Source organism: Carassius auratus, unplaced genomic scaffold (genome assembly GCF_003368295.1).
Source record: "Carassius auratus strain Wakin unplaced genomic scaffold, ASM336829v1 scaf_tig00217103, whole genome shotgun sequence".
In the NCBI taxonomy this organism is placed as follows: domain Eukaryota; kingdom Metazoa; phylum Chordata; class Actinopteri; order Cypriniformes; family Cyprinidae; genus Carassius; species Carassius auratus.
Genome location: NW_020528895.1, coordinates 419,064 through 435,232, shown reverse-complemented (window position 1 = coordinate 435,232; position 16,169 = coordinate 419,064). Strand labels below are relative to the sequence as shown.

Genomic DNA, 16,169 nt, shown 5'->3' with positions numbered 1-16,169 from the left:
CACACACAGCAGTGAACACACACACACACACACACACACACCGTGAACACACACCCGGAGCAGTGGGCAGCCATTTATGGGGGTTGGGGGTTCAGTGCCTTGCTCAAGTGCACCTCAGTCTTGGTATTGTCGGCGTGAGACTCAAACCCATAACCTTAGGATTAGGAGTCAAACTTTCTAACCATTAGGCCTTGTATGGGGCAAAAGGGCCACAATATTGATACAAATATTTCAACTAAAGTAATACGTTTTGCATATTATCTAAGTTAATTGTCAACCCCTTCAATGTTTGTACCATAATCTGCTTTGATACAATAATTTACTTTTATTAACAGTAAATTGCAAAATGGATTTATAAAACAAAAATGCAGGAATATTTCATTATAAAGGAAAATATTGTGAAAGATTCTTACACTGCTTGAAGATCTCATAGTAACTTAATATGACATTACAGCATCTTAATTAAAAGACTGATTATATTTTGTAAGTGATATATTTTTAAATATGATGTTTCATTAAAAATATGGTGATTCTCTTTTTACCTCAAATATCATCCTTTTCATATTTTTCAGTTACTGAAAATCTGTTGATTTAATTACTTTGAAAACAAAACTGAAAACATTAACAAGACATTTGTTTCAAATATAAGCCTGTAATTTTAATGATTTTCATTTGTTCACAAGTCTGTAATAATTGTAATAATTTCCATTATAGAGTCCATCTTTAACCCAGTTGTAAACTACCACACGCCAGTCACAAAATATAATTATCCAATAAAATTAGTATAATTATATATCAGTATTAATGTATGTTTATAAATACAATTATATACCATTAAAAAACAAAAGTGTATGAGTATAATCCAAAACAAAAAATATATATAAATAAATACAAAAATACAAATTGGCAAATCTTTCTCCAATCCATGAATAACAGATTTACATGAACTCATAAAGACTAGAATATTTTAATCTGTTTGAAGAGTATTTATATCAGAGGAAACAACATTCATAAATGCTACTTTCCCTAATTCAGTGTAAAAAAAGAAAAGTGATGTCTATTTTCCAAATACACCTGCCCTCTTAACCTCCCCATAATCTTAAACACAAGAGTAATATGTCATAGTTACTGTAATGTTATTCTTTAATATATTTTATTTATTGGGTTTTTAACAGTTACAATTACAATACAATAAAATCTTCCCATCCCTCCCCTCCCTCCCACAGCTTAAGAAAAAAAAACACAAAAAAAAGAAAAGAAGGGATTAAAAAAAAATAATAATAATAGTATATTATTAATAATAATAATGAAAATCTTGAGACAAGACACATTCTAGATTTCCCAGCATTGACAGCAAAGGAACCAAGTATTCCACATTCCCTAGAAGAATTGGCACATCTTCATAAAATACATAGATCACACATTATAAGCTAGTCCAGAAAACAAGAGAACTGACACACACACAAAAATAAAATAATAATAATAATATAGTGGTTTAACAGAAACAGATATTTATAAAGGACCGGCATGCACATATTAAAAAATAAAAATAAAAATAAATAAATAAATAAAAACCACAGAAGGATGATATAACGAATTGAGGCAGGTTACTCCATTTTAGAGGCAGAGGAGCTCTTTAAAATATCATATAAAGGGGGACCATATATCTTGAAACTTACGTTTCGAACCCCGTATCATGTATTTAATCTTTTCGAGTTGAATGTAAGACATCACTTCTTTCAACCAGCTGCTATGTGTTGGAGGGTCTGTCCTTTTCCACTGAAATAATATTAAACGCCTTGCCAGTAATGTAGTGAAGGCGATAACAGAACAAATATCTTTCCTAAGTTCTATACCCTCGGGAGCAACACCAAAAATGCACATTAAGGGATCAGGGTCAATTTGGATGCCATACATATTTTTATATGATTCAAAAATCTTTCTCCAAAACTCCTCCAACCCAGGACAAAGCCAGAACATGTGGGCAGTTGTGGCAGGCGATTGTGAGCATCTATTGCATGCAGAGCTGACATTCGGGTAAATCTTAGCTAGTTTGGCGTTGGTGAAATGAAGCCTATGAAGAACCTTAAATTGAACTAAGCCATGTTTCGCACAGGGTGAGGAGGAGTGCACATGGTTTAAAGCATCCTCCCATTCTCCATCTGTAATTTCTCTCCTTAAATCACTTTGCCAATCTTTGCGGGTATCTTCCAAGCTCTTTGGGTCTATAGAAGTTATAATAGAGTATATGCTAGAAATTAGACCTCTACTATGCAATTTCAGATCAAGCAATGTATCCATAGGCGAGGCAGGGGGTAATCCTGGAAAGGAGACAAAAACCTTCTTGATGAAACTCCTAATCTGCAAGAATCTAAAAAAGTGGGATCTTGGTAAGGCAAAATTACATACAAGCTCTTCAAAAGAGCAAAAAGTATTATCAATATTTAAGTCTCTTAGAAGCCTAATCCCCTTCTCTTCCCAGACACAAAAAGCAGAGTCCACATAGGATGGTGGGAATAGACAATTAGAGACCATAGGACCTAGAATGGAAGCTGATTGCAAACCAAAATGTCTTCTAAATTGGGCCAAAATTTTTTAAGTATGAGTCAGTACAGGATTGGGGGTGGAATTATAATTTTTCCCCACCAGGGGGAGAGAAGAGCAAATTAGAGAACTAAGTTTGAAGTTAGCACATGATTGTTCCATTTGCACCCATAAAGGGGTATTTTGAGGATCTACACTAGGTAGCCAATAGATTATTTTTTGAACGTTGCTTGCCCAATAATAAAATAACAGATTAGGTAGCGCCATCCCTCCCTGAGATTTTAATCTCTGCAAAAAAGTCTTCCTAATGCGAGGGGTCTTATTCCCCCACAGGAAGGAGGTGATTAGACTGTCCAGTTTAGTAAAAAAAATTCTTCCTGATAAAAACAGGTATATTCGAAAATAAGTGAGTGATCGGGAAAAACTCGCTCTTACTCATGTTAAGCTTATAGCCAGATAACTTGCCAAATTCCTTTATTAGTGAAATAATTTGAGGTATTGAGGAGGTTGGGTTTGATGCATACAATAAGATGTCATCTGCATATAATGAAATTTTATGCTCTGTACCATGTCGTGTAATACCTTTAAAATTTACTGACTGACGGAGCGCAACAGCCAGGGGCTCAATTGATAGGGTGAATAAGAAGGGAGAGAGAGGGCACCCTTGTCTGGTGCCCCGGTACAGAGGGAAGTATTCAGAGTATACATTATTTGTGCACACTGAAGCAATCAGGGAGGTATATAATAATCTAATCCATGAGATTAACTCTGTAGGAAACCCAAACTGTTTAAGGGTGTTAGATAGGTATTCCCACTCTACCCTGTCAAAGGCCTTTTCAGCGTCGAGAGAGATTACTGCTTCAAGTTCGCCTGGGGGGAATTTGTGTATATTATATTATATAGTCGTCGTAAATTATTAAATGGGTTACGGCCTCGAATGAATCCTGTTTGGTCAGTCGAAATTATAGTCGGAATAATGGGTTCAAGGCGCAGCGCAAGAATTTTGGACAAAACTTTAAAATCCGCATTCAGAAGTGAGATTGGCCTGTATGATTCTCAACGAGTGGGATCCTTACCCTCCTTTGGGATAAGAGAAATTGAGGCTTGCGTAAGCGTTGGGGGAAGAGTTCCTGTATCGAACAACTCATTATAAACAGCCACAAGAAGCGGGCCCAGCAAGGATGCAAACTTCTGACAAAGGTCAGAATTAATTAATAGTTGGTAAATCTATTTTCTTAAAGAAGGAATCTAAAATTGCAGAATCATTCGGATACTCTGAAGTGTATAGGGTAGAATAAAAATGAACAAAACTGTCGTTAATTTCTTTAAGATTATGTACCATGGATCCAGATGGGGCCTTAATATGAGTTATCATTTTAGAATTATTTAATTGACGAGATTGAAGAGCTAATAATTTACTGGCTTTATCCCCAAATTCATAAAATGCATGTCGTGTTTTTAACAACCTCTTCTCTTCATGTGCAGCTGACAGCAAGCTATACTCGGACTGAAGACTTACTCTTTCTTTGTATAAGCGAGGGCAGGGAGAGATGGCGTACTGTTCATCTAACCTGCTAATACCTTCTGAAATATTTCTGAGTTTAGAGAGTTCTTTCTTTTTAGCATAAGAGGAGAAAGAGATTATTTTGCCCCGCAAATACGCTTTCAATGCCTCCCATAGTACAGATCTGGATATATCGTGCCTGTCATTTACTTCTAAATACATATTTATCTCTTTAGTTAGAAAAATAATGAATTCTTCATCTGCCAAGAGTAAAGTATTTAGTCTCCAGGGTTTGAAGGAAGAATGTTGAGTTGGTAAACGAAGCACAAAAGAGGAAGGAGCATGATCAGATATAACAATGCTATGATACCTACTAGATGAGACAAAGGGCATAATACTCTTATCCACTAAGAAAAAATCAATGCGACTATATGAGTGATGAACAGGAGAGAAAAAGGAGAATGTTCTGGAGGAAGGGAAAAGAAATCTCCAGGGGTCTAATAGTCCAAATTGGTCACAGAAATGTTTAATGTTTGTAGCTGCCTTAGAAGGCTGTATGACTCTAGAAGAGGATCTATCCAGCGAAGTGTTCAAAACACAGTTAAAGTCCCCTCCTATAATTAAAGCATAATCATCAGCAGGTGGAATAGATGTGAAGACTTTGCTGAAAAAATTACTGTCATCAAAGTTTGGGGCATAAATGTTAACAAGGATAACTTGCCTGTCGAGCAGGCGGCCTGTGACGATAACATAGCGACCCAAGTAGTCACTAATAACCTTTTCGCTGGTGAAAGATATGTTCTTCTTGATAAGAATAGCAGTACCTCTGCCTTTTGCATTTAAGCTCGAATGGAATACCTGTCCTTCCCAACTCCGCCTAAGTTTAATTACATCTGAATTAAGAATATGTGTTTCTTGTAGAAAAGCAATGTCTGCGTTTAATTGTCGTAAGTGAGAAAATATCTTATTTCTTTTAATGACATTGTTCATGCCTTTCACGTTCCATGTTATAAAATTTATATCACATTTATTAACGTTGGTCATGCTATCAAAAAGTATTGGTAAATGAACAAGTCAAATCTAGTGAATCTGCCACAACACAACACATGAGCACCTTGACTCCGAACAGCGTATGGTAAGGAAAAAAAAATAAATACTACTAACAATACAAAAAATTAGAGAATTCAAATTCCCCTCCCGCCCCCCTCCCACCTTCAAACAACGACCATCTGCTGGTATACTAAGAACCATAACTCACCAGCCCGTGTTCCTGCTCCTTGAAACTAAGTTGCTATTGATAGAAGAAATAAGTGACATTAACATGAACTAAAGAGTGTGGAACAGTCCAAACTTAAATAAGTCTCTTTGTTATCATCACCACTCGAGCCATGCAGTCTAATACAGAACCTGCGCTCAGCAGGAAACAAAAGTGGAATCACGTACGACTACATTATCTGCCGTGATGTGAATTCCTACTCGCTCGTAGAAGGGGGAACAATCCCCCTCACAAATTCCAAAGCCCGTTGCGGGGAATCAAAAAATGTTTTCGTTCCGTCATGATTGATCCGTAGACGCGCAGGGAAAAGGAGGCCGAATTCAATTCCCGCTCCTCTGAGTTCAGCCTTTACCTGGTTAAATGCCGCTCTCCGCTCTCTGCAACATCAGCGATTACATCTGGGTAGAAGTGTATACGCGATCCTTTGTATAACACCTGTCCCTTTTCTCGTGCCAAACGGAGAATCAATTCCCTCATCTGGTAGTGATGCAATCGCACGATGAACGGCCTGGGGGCTTGATTAGCTTTCGCCGGGGGAGCTAGAGAACGGTGAGCCCTGTCCACTTCCGGCTTTTTGGCGAAACTCTGTTCACCGAATACCTCGAGAACCAGTGCTTCAATAAATGCAGAAGGATGAGAGCCCTCGGGGATACCGATCACATGAATATTGTTCCTCCTGGATCGATTTTCCAAGTCATCGAGTTTGGCCCTCAGTTTTTCATTATCTTCCGATAGCACTGAGCAGGTAGATTCCAGGACAGTAACGCGACCATCCACGTCGGTAAGGGACTCTTCCACATCCTTCAGTTTCTGTTCTTGCTCTAATAATGAAGTTTTCACCGCAGAGATAGTTGATTTAAGCTGCGCCGCTACCTCAGATCTAATCCCGCCAAGGAGTTCCCTGATATCCCCCTGACTCGAGGCGGCCCCGTCCACACTCTGAATTTCGCCAGCAACCTCAGTAATATCGGCCATCTTTTTAGCGTTGTTTCTCGGCATGTTTCCTACTGAGGGTCGTGAATAGTATTTCAAACGATGTCACCGAAGAAGTGCTGAATAAGTCGATAATTAAACAAGAAACGTGCGGAGCAGAGAACTTTACGACTTCTCACGCAGCCATTTTACCGGAAGTCCGTAATGTTATTCTTAATATTTTAACATTATTGCATGTATAATACTACAAAAGGTTTGAAGAATGATAATGATAAACTAGTTCAGTATCAGGAATCATGTGAGTAGAGTTAGCTTGTGCTTTTGCTGGCAAGTTAAAATCTCTATAGCAGTGATCCTGGTGTGTAGAAAAAGTAGAGCTCATACAAACACACACACACTCTCACACTAAATCTTAAACACAGTCTCAGAGATCATTCATGTCCTTCTCTCTCTGCAGGCTGAGTGGATGTGGTATTGGAGAGGAAGGCTGTGCTGCTCTGATTTCAGCTCTGAGATCAAACCCCTCACACCTGACAGAACTGGGTCTGAATGTTAATACACCAGGAGACTCAGGAGTAAAGCTGCTCTCTGCTCTACTGGAGGATCCACACTGTAAACTGGAGAAACTACAGTGAGTGTTGTTATATTACTGAACACAACAAACTGTGTGAAAATACTGCCAAACAAAAACATTTCATGTTAAAGGGATATTTCACACAAAAATGAAAATTATGTCATCACTTTACTTTTCTTAAAGGCATTTCAAAACAGTATGACTTTATTTCTGGAAAATATTTCTGAAGATATTTTGAGAAATGTTTTTGTCCACTCAATGGAAAGCAATGGTGCCCAAACTTTGTTTGCCAACAATATTAAAAATATCATGTTTTGTGTTTCACAGAAGAAAGAAGCTCATACAGGTTAGGAACAACATGGAGGGAAGAAAATTATATTGTTTATATTGTAGGGTGAACAAATCATTTAAACATCAAAATGTAAATTTTCAAATACAATGATTATACTGAATGTGCCCAAAACATTTGAATGTTGGTATATACACTTTTAGACCACTGAACAACAAAGTACATAAGTGTGAGCCAAAATTATATAAATTTGCAGTAATTAATTGGAAGTAGCTTCACATATAAAGTACTATATACAGTCTTGTTCAAAATAATAGCAGTACAATGTGACTAACCAGAATAATCAAGGTTTTTCGTATATTTTTTTATTGCTACGTGGCAAACAAGTTACCAGTAGGTTCAGTAGATTCTCAGAAAACAAATGAGACCCAGCATTCATGATATGCACGCTCTTAAGGCTGTGCAATTGGGCAATTAGTTGAATTAGTTGAAAGGGGTGTGTTCAAAAAAATAGCAGTGTGGCATTCAATCACTGAGGTCATCAATTTTGTGAAGAAACAGGTGTGAATCAGGTGGCCCCTATTTAAGGATGAAGCCAACACTTGTTGAACATGCATTTGAAAGCTGAGGAAAATGGGTCGTTCAAGACATTGTTCAGAAGAACAGCGTACTTTGATTAAAAAGTTGATTAGAGAGGGGAAAACCTATAAAGAGGTGCAAAAAATGATAGGCTGTTCAGCTAAAATGATCTCCAATGCCTTAAAATGGAGAGCAAAACCAGAGAGACGTGGAAGAAAACGGAAGACAACCATCAAAATGGATAGAAGAATAACCAGAATGGCAAAGGCTCAGCCAATGATCACCTCCAGGATGATCAAAGACAGTCTGGAGTTACCTGTAAGTACTGTGACAGTTAGAAGACGTCTGTGTGAAGCTAATCTATTTTCAAGAATCCCCCGCAAAGTCCCTCTGTTAAAAAAAAGGCATGTGCAGAAGAGGTTACAATTTGCCAAAGAACACATCAACTGGCCTAAAGAGAAATGGAGGAACATTTTGTGGACTGATGAGAGTAAAATTGTTCTTTTTGGGTCCAAGGGCCACAGGCAGTTTGTGAGACGACCCCCAAACTCTGAATTCAAGCCACAGTACACAGTGAAGACAGTGAAGCATGGAGGTGCAAGCATCATGATATGGGCATGTTTCTCCTACTATGGTGTTGGGCCTATTTATCGCATACCAGGGATCATGGATCAGTTTGCATATGTTAAAATACTTGAAGAGGTCATGTTGCCCTATGCTGAAGAGGACATGCCCTTGAAATGGTTGTTTCAACAAGACAATGACCCAAAATACACTAGTAAACGGGCAAAGTCTTGGTTCCAAACCAACAAAATTAATGTTATGGAGTGGCCAGCCCAATCTCCAGACCTTAATCCAATTGAGAACTTGTGGGGTGATATCAAAAATGCTGTTTCTGAAGCAAAACCAAGAAATGTGAATGAATTGTGGAATGTTGTTAAAGAATCATGGAGTGGAATAACAGCTGAGAGGTGCCACAAGTTGGTTGACTCCATGCCACACAGATGTCAAGCAGTTTTAAAAAACTGTGGTCATACAACTAAATATTAGTTTAGTGATTCACAGGATTGCTAAATCCCAGAAAAAAAAAAATGTTTGTACAAAATAGTTTTGAGTTTGTACAGTCAAAGGTAGACACTGCTATTTTTTTGAACACACCCCTTTCAACTAATTGCCCAATTGCACAGCCTTAAGAGCGTGCATATCATGAATGCTGGGTCTTGTTTGTTTTCTGACAATCTACTGAACCTACTGGTAACTTGTTTGCCACGTAGCAATAAAAAATATACTAAAAACCTTGATTATTCTGGTTAGTCACATTGTACTGCTATTATTTTGAACAAGACTGTATATATGCTGCTTATAGAATTATAGAATTATATTTCCTGCTCATAGAATTACAGTGTAATGAAAATTGTCCTTTAAATTAAAATACTGGCAGCACATTTGCCTGTAGTTTACTTTAATTTTACAGCTCTTTGGAGACTTTACATTGTTATTGTAATACACTAAATTAAAGATACAGATACATAATTACAAAAATGACAGACTGACCATCTTTCTCCAATCCATGTATAACAGATTTACATGTACTCATTGCAATATTTTGATGGAGCCTTGTATAAAACCAGCACTGTAGTGTTTTTCTACATACTGTAGCACCAAGTCTTGAACATTTTATTCTGTTTGAGGAGTATTTATATAAGAAGAACAGCATTAATAAATGCTACTTTTTATGCTGTCAGGTCTGCAGCTCTCACTCTTAGATTCATCTTTGAGCAACTGATGTTATGTATTTATTATCTCTGAACTGGAGTCTTATTTTTAAATTATGTAGTTAGTATGATACATTCTTACCTGACAAATAAAACATTAGATTTAATTTATTCTGATCTCTTCTGAACTCATCGTGACTAGTAGATCATGTGGAGGCTGATGTTTCCTCAAATCTGTGTCCAGGACAGAACAGACTAAAGGCTCATGGATGAATGGAGCAGCAGGAACATCATCAGAGACCTTTTGATTTCTGTCTAGCACTAACTTAGCAAGTTGTGCTGAAGTGACTAACAAACTACATTTTTGTTCTGAGCAAGCAGTAGATGAGTGATTTAAAGATATAAGTTAACCTTCTTATGAAGGTATAAGTTAACCTTGTAGTGAATCTGTTCAGTTCAGACCGGAGAGTTTGTAAAAGTGAGATCCATGACTTCCGGTCGGTGTGAGACTCAAATGTGACAACGGGTCTCTGATGAATCAATAACTGAAAGTATCCACCTTGCACAACAAACCAGTGTGTTCATAATTAAGATAATACATTAAAATAATATGGTAAGACACACCAATTTGTAATATCAAGCAGCAGAACAAGCTGTTTTGTACAGTTAAAAATAGCTGGAAGGAACTGAGACCAGAAGTAAGAGCCATAAGACTTACAAATGAAAAGGATGTCCAGAATAATAAAATACCTAAATTAATTGTATCCAATATTTGCGATTAGTTACTAATTAGAAACACATTCTGAATTTAATAATAATCACTTGAAAATTTGAGTCAGATTAAACATAGAGCTACAATAATATTTAAACTCAATCCAAATTAAGTGAACTGAACCGCAAGTAAAATATATGTCATAGTTATACTAAAAAGTTACTCTTATTTTAACATTATCACCTATATGATATTACAAACTAGTTCAGCATCACAATCATGAATCATGTGGGTAGAGTGCATTTAAATTAATGTTTTAGCTGCTGGCAAGTTAAAATCTCTATCGCGCTGATCCTGGTGTGTAGAAAAAGTAGAGCTCATACAAACACACACAAACACACTCTTACTCTAAATCTTAAACACAGTCTCAGAGATCATTCATGTTCTTCACTCTCTGCAGGCTGAGGGGCTGCAGTATTGGAGAGAAAGGCTGTGCTGCTCTGATTTCAGCTCTGAGATCAAACTCCTCACACCTGACAGAACTGGATCTGAGAGGTAATACACCAGGAGACTCAGGAGTGAAGCTGCTCTCTGCTCTACTGGAGGATCCACACTGTAAACTGAAGAAACTACTGTAAGTTATTGAGTCAATGCTTTCATTTATCATCTTGTATTAAAGCAGATCTTAGTGTATTTTATCTTTCTCTTTATTGTACAGTATTTGACAGTAGAAACTCCACAAGCTCCAAACAACTGAATCAAAACAACACGTCTTGAACAAGACTGTCACCTGGACATTAACCCCCTGGGGTCGAAGCATCAGTGCGGTCTGTGTAATATTTTCTTGATGACCGCGAACAGAACTAAAAATACTTTGATCATTTTTGATCGTACAGATAAGAATAAGGTATTGTTTTAAACTGCACAGGGTTTACTTTTTTTGTTTATTCACAATAATAATAATAAAAATTATAATAATCAAATAAAAAGACATGCTGGCTATTAACAATCAAATGAAATCACTATCAACTAAATTCATAGATGGATTGTGAATAAATGTTATGTTTAAATATAACATTGTAATATAGAAATATTTAATGATTGCAAAAATGAAATAAGATACTTTTTGTAATGTGGTGTTTGGGTTTTGTTTCATGTTCTTGTTTTCATGTCTCTTATTTTGTAGTTTGTTTCTTGCTGTGTGTCATACTTCCCTTGCCCTCATGTATCTCTCCCTTGTGGATGTGTCGTGTTCTGATTGGTTTATTGTCTTGTCATGTGATTATCAGTTCTGTTTGCTCATTGGTTTGTTCATTGTCTGCTATAAGTACTCATGTTTTGGCCACTGTCCCTTGTCATGTATTAATGTTGTATCCTGCTGTTGGTGAGTCTAGTCTGTTCATGTCTAGTCTAGTCAAGTCTGTTCAAGTCAAGTCTTTGTTTATTGTTTGTTTATTGTTTGGATTTTGGATCACTCTGTAAATAAACTGCACTTGGGTTCTCACAACGCTTGCCTTCATTGGACTCGTTACACTTTTTTAAATATGAAACTACACCTGCCAGTAGGTGGCAGCAAGTGACTGTTTAATGAGTGAGTTGAATCAACTGAGTCGTTTAAAAATCTGATTCAACTAACTTTGCAAACGATTCAGCGGTTTTGCTGTTTGTTCTCATTTCTTTCTGATGGAGCAAAAACTGACTTTTGTGTCTGAAAATCAGGGTATCTTCCAATAATTAGTATTTTTTTTTAATACTGAAATCTGAAAAATGGCACATATTTCATAATAATTGTCCTCCGCTTCTATTGATTCTTAACATGTTTATTTCTACTACATTTGATCTCTTTCTCTTCATTAAACAGCCAGATTATGAATGGCTTAACTGTACTGAGGCAGAGCCTTTGTTGCTTTGGCACACCGTCTGATCAATAGCTAACTATCAAAATCTGTGTAGCAAAGCTGTGCAACACTGCAGAGCGGGGAGAATGTAACGGCTGTCTATAATAATTGGTAAATGCATTGTTGTCTTTAATAATGTTTTTTTTTTTTAAAGACAGGAACGATGAATGTGTGTTGTGCACAGACCAACGGCCAAGGCAAGGACTTTCCTTAAATATATTAAATCTCAGTTTGTTTTTCCACCAAACCCTAACAGATCTGATTGTGAGAGTGTAATGTTTGTATTTGAACACTGCGTGTGACAGCATGAGCATGCTGATCATGATTTTGATTGTAAAATGACTGTAATACTGTGTCCAAAGTGAAAGAGCTCTGTCTGGAGGTCTGGGGTTTCATGAGACAGCAGCTACCAATCTCTACTCATCACCTTTCACTCCCTCTCAAGGATTTGACAGAGTTAGAGAAATGGTGATGGTCATTTTAGAGTTATTTATATTTATTTTACTTGATTTTTATTTGTTTATTTTGAGAAAAGAACGTTTTTCATTCAACACACATCTACCAGGTGAACGCTGTTTTTAATGTTTTCTAGCAGGAAAACTACATCACCATGACATTTATTTGTAACCTATCCATGTTTTGTGTGAATATGTCCCTGACACTCTTTTCTCTTTCTGAATGAGTTTCTCTCTTTTGTTGAACACAAAAGAAAATGTGTTAAAGAATGTTAGTAACCCACACTGTATAAACTCCAATAAACAAAATATTGCAAGGGCAAAAATATTTAAGTTGAGCCAATTTTATAACTTGGATTTAGTGGAGAGGACATATTATATTACACAAATAGATTTAAAAAACGTTGAATGAACTGTTATTTTCAAATCCAGTCAACAGTGAGTTATGCTAATGTTGACTAAATTAATAAAAACTAATCCAACCAACACTGAGATCATTCTGCACTTGCACGAGCCTGAGTGACTTCACGGGAGAAACATCATATCAAGTTCATGAGTCAGGTAAGAGACACTAAATAAATGTTAGACTCATTTTATCGATAAAAACATACAGCATATACGATGTTTTGAGTGGATATATAGAAGTGTTTTATAGTCGTGTGTCAGAAGAAAAATAAAAATTAAGGCTTTGTTATGTCAAGTTCACGCGTCAACTGAATTTGTACCCACATGGAAAGAACCTATATGTGGATATATGCGCATATATGAAACCTATATGCAGTGTATATGCACATATATGCTGCATATATGCACATATATGATAATATATGTGCTGCATATATGCGTATATATGCCACATATAGGCAAAATTGAGGTGCATATATTTGCATATACAGGATATAAGCCCTATACATACAAGATATGTCTTCTATAAAGCTAATGGCAGGATCTGGTCATTTTGTAGCTCATATCCACTGATCTATAATATAGATCATTATAGATATTTATATCATTATATCAAATATTGTCTATAATATAGATCAGTGCTCAGATCTCATTTTTGAGATAACTCATATTTTCTATTATCAAGGCAAAAAGAATTAACGAAAAAAATTATGCAAGAACTTATGTATGTGCGAACACGTGAAATTGGTATCACATGTAATTGGCATGTTATGGAATTTAACTATGGCAATATATTAACATGATATACAGAGCCGGACAGTAACGGAGTACATTTACTTGAGTACAGTACTGAAGTACAATTTTGAGGGATCTGTACTTTACTCGAGTATCATTTTTGGGGAGTAATCATGACTTTACTCAACTACATTTGAGAGGCAAATATTGTACTCTTTACTCCGCTACATTTCTATCCATGACCGTAAGTATCCGTTACTTCTTCGGCCCCGTCCACACGGAGACGGACCCCCGATCTTTTTTTCCCTCGTCTCAAGAAATATCCCCAATAGTATGTTCCTGCACAACTGGAGGCTGCAGATTCAGGACCACAGATCTAGGACCGCAGTTCTAGGACCCGTTTTTCGTGACAGCGCCACCTACCGTACTGGACAATATAGCGATGGCTGCAGTTTCAGGACCACAGTTCTAGTACACCGTTGGTTTAGTTTGTAGTCACGTTACATGGGATATAGCATCAATATATTAATCTCAGTAGTATTTGTTTTTAAATGTTATTTTTTATTCAAAATGCAGCAGAGGTTAATTACGAAGTGTGCTTTGAGTCACAATTTTACATTTAAACATGAATTTATGTAGTACCCTAACCGCCTGGTTAGGGGAGATATACAGTCAATAAAAGACACAGGACACGGAGCTGCTGCAATATCTTCTGAGTCTCTGTATTGTCTCACATTAATGCAAATAATTCTGCATTCTCATGTCATATAAAACGTATAACAACATATCTCTTTTAGAGAAAAACACAATATATGGAAAAAATATATAGAATTACTCACAGCTTCTCAACAGGTACGGTTTCCATCAATTAAACAAATAATTTCAATAGAAACTTGAATTACACATTAATACTACTATGTACTGTATATTGCATACAATATTCACATGTGACACTCTACATTTTAAACGTGTCGTTTACCATGTCTTCAACTCTTTTAAACTTCTTAAATTAGCTCAAGAAAGCATGTCAGCAAAACTAATTAACGTTATCTCTTTACACACCATTAGTATGAATAATAATAATAATAATAATAATAAGTTTTATTTATATAGCGCCTTTCCAGAGCTCAAGGACACGTTACAATAAACAAACAACAATAAAGGCAATTGACAAAGAGAGCAGACAGAACAACAATAGGCAAATGAGAGTGCAAGTACAGTAAGTGAGAATTGGGTAGATGGGGCAGCAACCAGCAGAGAGAGAGGAAGGAAAAGCAAAAAAAAAAAAAAAACTAAGAACTATAGCATTCAGAAAATAGGTGTGTTTTGAGCATGGATTTGAATTCTGAGATAGTGTTAACAAAACGGAGTGATGGGGGGAGAGAGTTCCACATTTTGGGCGCAACAACACTGAATGATCTGCCCCCCATTGAAGCAAGGCGATGCCGAGGGACAACGAGAAGGCTGGAATCAGCGGATCGTAAAGAGCGAGTAGGGGTGTAGGGGAGAAGCAGGTTACAGAGGTAGGGGGGAGCAAGGCCATGCAGAGACTTAAAAGCGAGAAGGAGAATTTTGAATTGAATACGGTAAGCCACAGGAAGCCAGTGAAGATCATGCAGAATTGGGGAAATATGTGCAGAACGCTTGGTGTGGGTGAGTAGTCTAGCAGCAGAGTTTTGAATGTATTGTAATTTGGAAATGGAGCTAGCTGGTAGGCCAATGAAAAGTGCATTGCAGTAATCAAGACGTGAGGTGACAAATGCATGGATGACAGTTTCAGCATCTGAGATACTGATAAAGGGACAGAGCTGAGCGATACGACGTAGATGAAAGAATGCCAATTTAGTGATGGAATTAATGTGAGAGTGGAAAGATAGAGAGGAATCAAAAATTACACCAAGATTTTTAACAGTACTAGATGGTTTGATAAGAGAGCCGGCGATCTCACAGGTGAAGTTAGTAGGAATTTTATTAGTGAGTGATGAAGGTCCAGTGAAGATAATCTCAGTTTTGTCCATGTTAAGTTTTAGAAAATTTGAATGAAGCCAATCTTTTATTTCATGCACACAAGCAGAGATTTTGTCAGTTGTGAAAGATAAAGTTGATGAACAGGTAGTATATAATTGAATGTCGTCAGCGTAAAAATGATAATTAAAACCATGACGGCGGAGGATCTGACCAAGAGGTATTATATAAATTATAAATAATAATGGCCCAAGAACGGATCCCTGAGGGACACCTTGCTTCAGGGGGACAGTGGGTGAGCGAAAATTCTGAAGTGAAATGTAAAACAGTCTGTCAGAGAGATAAGAGGAGAACCAGGAAAGAGCAGCACCAGAAATACCCACATCCGAAAGGCGCGAAATGAGTAGTTGATGGGAGACGGTATCGAAGGCAGAGCTGAGGTCGAGCAGCAAAAGCATAGACAGAGAACCAGAATCACCAGAGAGAAGCAGATCATTCAGTACCTTAACTAGAGCAGTTTCAGTACTATGCAAAGGGCGAAAACCAGATTGAAAAGGATCAAAAAGATTATTTTCAACTAGAAAA

General features: G+C 36.9%; 1 long non-coding RNA gene across 1 annotated transcript; it reads left to right on the top strand.

Moving 5' to 3' along the window:
- Window positions 1-6,827: 6,827 nt before the first annotated feature.
- LOC113100018 (uncharacterized) lies at window positions 6,828-12,444 on the top strand. Its single transcript, XR_003289548.1, has 3 exons — window positions 6,828-6,888; window positions 10,587-10,760; window positions 10,845-12,444. It is a non-coding gene; the product is annotated as an uncharacterized LOC113100018 (long non-coding RNA).
- Window positions 12,445-16,169: the final 3,725 nt, after the last annotated feature.